General features: G+C 41.8%; 1 protein-coding gene across 2 annotated transcripts in view; it reads left to right on the top strand.

Moving 5' to 3' along the window:
• Cfap206 (cilia and flagella associated protein 206) overlaps positions 1–6300 on the top strand; it is a 39575-nt gene that overhangs the window by 27742 nt on the left and 5533 nt on the right. The window lies entirely within an intron of this gene.

Genomic DNA, 6300 nt, shown 5'->3' with positions numbered 1-6300 from the left:
GAGAGAGAGAGAGAGAGAGAGAGAGAGAGAGAGAGAGAGAGAGAGAGAGAGAGAGATTTATTTTATCTACAAAGACTGGGAGAGCATTTGACTCTTTTAAACATGAAAACTAGATTTCGGTAAGGAAGGCTTTCGAGTAGGCAGTCCTAACAAACCATGCCGAATGTGGCCAGAGAGCGGCTCAGCAGTTCAGAGCACAGGCTGCTCTGCTCGAGGACCTGGGTGGGGTCGCAGCACTTTCATAATGGCTTGCGACTGTCTGCAACTCCACATGCCCTCTTCTGGCCTACGAAAGCACATCCATATGTGTGACATACATTCACACAGACACATAAAAATGATATTTCTGGAAGTGAAATAATGATTTTTTTATGCCTATTAAAAAATGAAATAAAAATTGATATAATATATTTTTTATCTAGAACCTATTTGGGAAGGAAATCCTTATGAAAAATATCAAAAATTTTTTATGATATTAACATCTTAATGAAACCTTTATCTTAACTAGTGAATGCTGTTTATATAAACACATAGTATTTTAAGGTTTTTGTTAAGGAAATAGACCCAAAGACAACAGCTGTAATATGTTTTACAGCATCTCAGCACACCCACGTGCATCAGTAATAAAACCCCACAACCAAACTCGGCTTACAAGGAAGGAACTAATTTGGCTTCTGCTTCCAGGGGCCTAGAGTGGGAGAGGCATGGCGGTGAGCTGTAGAAGGAGTCTGACTGATGTGAACTGGTCATGGTGGAGCTATAACCCCCCAAAGCCTGCCCCTGGTGGTGAGCTTCTTCCAGTGAGGTGCACCTCTTAGAGGCTCCACCACCCCGAACAGCACTGACAGTGGGAGACAAGTGTGCAGATGCATGGCCTCTGGGGGACTTTTCTAAGTTTGTAAGGCAACATGTTTCACAGGCTTTTTACGATGTTACCAAAATATGCTTATAAATCCCAAATTTTAGTAGGGAATACCAAAAATAAAAGTAGTTCTAGCACATAATAAAATAGCAGTAGAGAACAGTTTGTTAAACACCGTTGTGGACACAATGCATGAAAACATTACTTGGCACATATGTCACAATTGCAGGACATCACGTGCACCTAGCAAAAAAGAACATTTATATTCTTTCTATGCCTCTTCTAAACTCCTTTAGGATGTAAGAAAGCTTTAGCAGGGTTGGGGATCAAAAGGTAAAGTGTTTCCTGTGGACTTACATTTGTTAAATAGCACAGTGAATATGTATTTCTGATGAAAAACTTGGGTTCTTTAGAGGGGGACATGAATGATGGTTCATACCTTTAACCCTAGCCCTTGGAAGGTGGAGGAAGGTAGGTCTCTATGAGGCCAACCTGTCAACTACTAGGCAGGAGGCCAACTACACAGCAGGACCTTGTCACAAACAAACATGTAAAGAAACGAGATGAGGAAGAAAGTCTCTCTATGTGTCTCTGTCTCTTTCTGTATGTCTCTCTCTCTCTCTCTCTCTCTCTCTCTCTCTCTCTCTCTCTCTCCCCCCCCGTCTCTCCCTCCCTTCTTCCCTCCCTTCCTCAGAACACCGCAGAGGTGGAAGCTGACCAAGCTCCCTCGGCTGTGCTATTGGCTTTACAGGAAGAAAGCAGAGAAGCACAGAGCACGTTTAACACTTCAGGTTAAGAGAAAGTATAGACGCGATGGTTCTGCATCGCTGCCCTGGATCCAGCATGTGCTGCTTTGGATAGTTTCATCATTGTACTTCGGGGCTGCTCTCTCGGAGGCAAGAGTGCTTAGAATGCCTGGGTTGTCAGCCCTGTATAATGATGCCCCCCTCAAGAAAAGCTGTGCCCTGTTTTATCTTACTCAGGAATGGGGTATAGATGACTCCAGAAAGCTGGTCAAGCACTAATTCTCTGACCCAAGGTAAGAGCATGAGCTGTGCTAAGTGACAGAAGGGGAGACTCATTAACAGGGTTGCACGATGGCCCTCAGCATGAGTCTCCTGAGGTGTAAGGGTGTAGGAGCAGAAACACAGCTCCAAACAGTCGTCTTTAGTTACCTGTAGAGTTCCTCAACTCAGGCCAAATCGGGACCCGTGGCATTGACACTGTTTTAGGTCATGTTCTATTGCTGTGATAAAACACTGACCAAAACCATCTTGGGGAGGAAAGGGTTTATTTGGTGTATTCCCATCATCAGAGAAGCTGAGGGAGAGCAGAAGTAGAGTCAATGGAGGAGTGACGCTTACTGTTAGCCATGGCTTGCTTACAATCTATGACGAGGAGTGGCACCATCCCCATCAACCATTACAATAAAATGTCCTGTTGACTTTCCTATAGGCCAATCTGATGGTGGCATTTCCTCAGCGAGGTTCCCTCTTCCTAGAGGACTCTAGCTGATGTCAAATTGACAAAAGTCAGGACAGAGGCTAACAAGAATTTGTGGACTAATTGGCATAATCAAGATTGTTCTTGGGACGCTAAATTCTGGCGCCATAGATATTGAAGTAAAATAGAACTCTTAACCTCCACGGGAATAAGAGATAGCTTGTGCTGAAGCGAAATACGAGTGGACTGTGGTCTAGGAGCACAGGCAGATTTGGGTTACCCAAAATTCCATGTCCCAAAGTGTAAGCAGTTTCAGGGGGGGGTTATAGTTTTACAGAACACAGAAAGTCTTAAGACAAGTGCTTTTCAAATCCATCCGCAGAAGCTGAATGGTGGGTCAAAGCAAAGTGGGAGAATCTCTCCTCTAGGCCTTACAGGCTATCTGATGGCATCCAGCCTTTTGGTGGGTGAGAGGTATTGGCTTTTATATCCCAACAACTTTGCCTAATTAATTGTCACAAAGATGCTATGTCACATATAGACAAAGGCAATAACGATGGCCCAAGATAATTTGGCTCTGATCTGTATGTAGTATTCCAAATTCTCTAGAATTATTCAAATACTACTCAGTTAATCAGACAGGAAGGCTCAGTGGAAACTGCACCTTCTTTCCAGGAACTTCCATTCACGTACGCTAATACTCAGCTCTCTTTCTTTACTCTTACACAGTTCAGGGTCTCTTTCATAAGGAGTAGTGCCACCCAAAGGGGGTTGGGGAGTGGGGAGTCTTCCTGCGTCAATTAACCTAGTCAAGATAATCCTCCATAGACTTACAGGCCAGCCTGATCTAGAAAAGTCTTCATCAAAACTCCCTTTCCAGATTGTATGCGTTCACAATTAAAACTGGTCATCAAAATTACCTATGTATATTCTCTTTTCATTTGTGTTAATTAGTCCTATTCTTCCCTCTGTGAAAGACTGGGGTTGAGGAGATCAACGGCATAACGGGAATGATGAAGAGCAAAGGACTCGGCTTCTTCAGGAAGCAGAGCGCAGAGTCTCTATGCTTAGCCGTATTACAGTGTTACAGCTTTGATTACAAAATACATAGAGCAGATACCAATCTGTTAATTCCGTTTCCCTACTGGATAAAGAGCATGTTTTTACATTACTAATTGGACCTCTTCCCAGAAGATAAATGTGAAGAGCGTGACGTCTGGCCAAGGAGGTTCCTGTTGGAGCGTGAAGGCTAAACTCTGCAAACATCACCTGGCAAGGGCATTGTCCTGGCCTGATGTTAGTTCAGCCGATGTTCTTCACTCAGTTTTAAAATTAAGACTTAATAAAGTGTCCAGGCTTTTTAAGTGGGGCGTAAAACTGCACTGAAAACAAAGAAAACAAAGGCAAGTCATGCACTTCAGCCATTACCCAGCTAAGGGCTAGAGCAGGCGCTGGGTCCTGCTACGGACCTTGTCCAGTGAGCCTGTATTTACCTCTCACATAATTTTTTTCTTCTTACTACATTGACAAGCAACCTTAACGGTACTGAGAAGTGGCTAAAGTGGGTGCCGTTGTCTTAGAGTACTTTTGCCTTCATGATGTGGTCTGTTGTAGGATCCCCACCCCCACCCCTATGGAATCCAGCAGCCTAAAAGTCCCCCATTATATCATTGGCTGAGACGATACCAAATTGTTTTCGCATCTATTGAGAGATGATTCAGCATTCGTTCTGTAGTCTGCCCGTGTTGAAGATCTCTACATATTCATTTACTTACAAGATTAAAACAACTTTACTTTCAGATTGAGCTGGCTTTGCCCAGTTCTATTATATTTAATATGTATTCCTATCACGAATTTAATATTCTAAGATGTTTTTCAGGTACAGCAGTCTGCTTATTCTTATATCAGATCTAATGTGTTTTTTTTTTAGGAATTTACTCAGATTATTCTCATGAAGATTTTATGATAGTCTTTCATAACTGGTTTAATCTCTACATGAACTATTGCTCCCAACCCCCTTTAATTACTTTTGGTTTTTGAGACAGCGTCTCACTCCGGAGCCCTGGCCTGCCTGGAACTTGCTATGTATAGCAGCAGGCCTTGAACTCAAAAATACCAACCTAACCTGCCTCTGTCTCCCAAGTGCTGGGAATAAAGGTGTGTGCCACCAAGCCTGACCTTTCTGATGCCGTGTCTGTGTGTGTGTGTGTGTGTGTGTGTGTGTGTGTGGCCTGTGTTTGCGTTGAACCCATAATCCTCTTGCTTTCCCCTTCGACCATGCTACTTTTAAATTCCCTGTGCTCACTTTAGCCTTTTCCTCTCTGTTTTGACTCCTCTTGCCAGTGTCTTGTCTTGTTTTATCATACTTATTTCTTTTACTTCCATTAGACATTTCTCTCTGTCTTTTCCTAGAGCACCAATGATTGGATCTGTCAGTCCTGCCTCACATCCGCATCTATTTCATATTTCCCCAATGTGCTGTGGTCCTTACCACCCCTTCCCCACCCTCCCCCGCCCTCCCCCTCCCCCTGCCCCCCATCCCACCCAAGGGTGAAGAGAGTACCAGCCTACTGTACAAGAAAATTAGGTCAACAACCAAATTGAATACTGCTGGGAGAGAGGTGAGGATGGGTACTAGAGACGCCTGGGCCTGGTATGCTTGGGAATCCACCCGTTTTCTTCTTATCTCGATCCCCCATCCTCCCCCGCCCCGCCCCGCCCCTAGGTCCTTACCAGTCCTGGCCCCACCCGCAAACTTTATTGTATTCACTCGTTCCCCACCTCTCTTCAATAACAGCTTGTCTCATTCATTTTTGTGCTTTAGAAATGTATCAACTGCACCTATTCGGCTATAGGCCACGTGCTTTTTTAAAAAACACATTCTCTTCACAGTTCAGTTCTCCATATCTACAAATTCCCTTAGCATAAAGTTGTTAGCTTGCTCATGTAGGACCATGTTTACTTTTAACTCCAAGCAATTTATTATTTTTATCTGTTTTTTTTTCCTTGAGCCTTCATGTGAGAGTTTTTTTTAAAAAAAGATTCATTTATTTTATGTTTGTGAATACATTGTAGCTGTCTTCAGACACACTAGAAGAGGGAATCAGATCCCATTACAGGTGGTTGTGAGCCACCATGTCGTTGCTGGGATTTGAACTCAGGACCTCTGGAAGAGCAGTCAGTGCTCTTAACTGCTGAGCCATCTCTCCAGCCCCCCATGTGAGATTTTAAAATGTACTTTTCTTTCTTACAAATATGTATATGAGTCTTTCAGATTATAAAAATCCTATAAAGGAGCTCAGCAGTTAAGGGCACTTACTCTTTAATTTGGAGTTATAACATGATTACTATCATAAAAAGCCTCAAAACTATTTGTAGTCTCAAACTGATGTGTTAACTCTTGACTTATACCATCAAGTTAGTTTTCTCAAGACAATGGGTCTTAAATTTTCAAGTTGTAGATTCCCTGTATATAACAGGTCCTTGTTGTAACTATTATAAAAAATATTATCTTAAGATATATATATATATGCATATCTTTGTGCTCACTGAGATGTATTCTAATTTAGAAAAAAATATGTCAGGAATTAATTATTCAAAAACATGAGAGGAAAATTTTAATAAATATTTTCATATAAATTAGAAAAATGGCATTTGCCGTTTTACTTTGAATTTAAAAGCTTTGGTGCATTTAATCTTCACCTAGCGTTCATAAGATATACAGTTGTTTTGTTGTTATTTATATTATCCTTTTACTGCTAATTCTCAGCCATGATTTCTTAGTGTCAGACAACAGTGAGTTAATATTCTGGTCCCACACTTGTTTTGCCTGCCCAGATATATTCTTAAAAGATATATTTTCTTAAAAGATATTTTTAATGGGTAAAATTATGACTCTGATGAAGATAAAAAGATGAGTATATGTTAAAGAGTATATTCAACAACAATATGAACTAACCAGTACCCCCAGAGCTCGAGTCTCTAGCTGCATATGT

The sequence above is a fragment of the Mus pahari genome, chromosome 22 (assembly GCF_900095145.1).
Source record: "Mus pahari chromosome 22, PAHARI_EIJ_v1.1, whole genome shotgun sequence".
Lineage (NCBI taxonomy): Eukaryota > Metazoa > Chordata > Mammalia > Rodentia > Muridae > Mus > Mus pahari.
The sequence above is the reverse complement of the archived record's forward strand: the minus strand, read 5'-3'. Positions and strand labels throughout refer to the sequence as shown.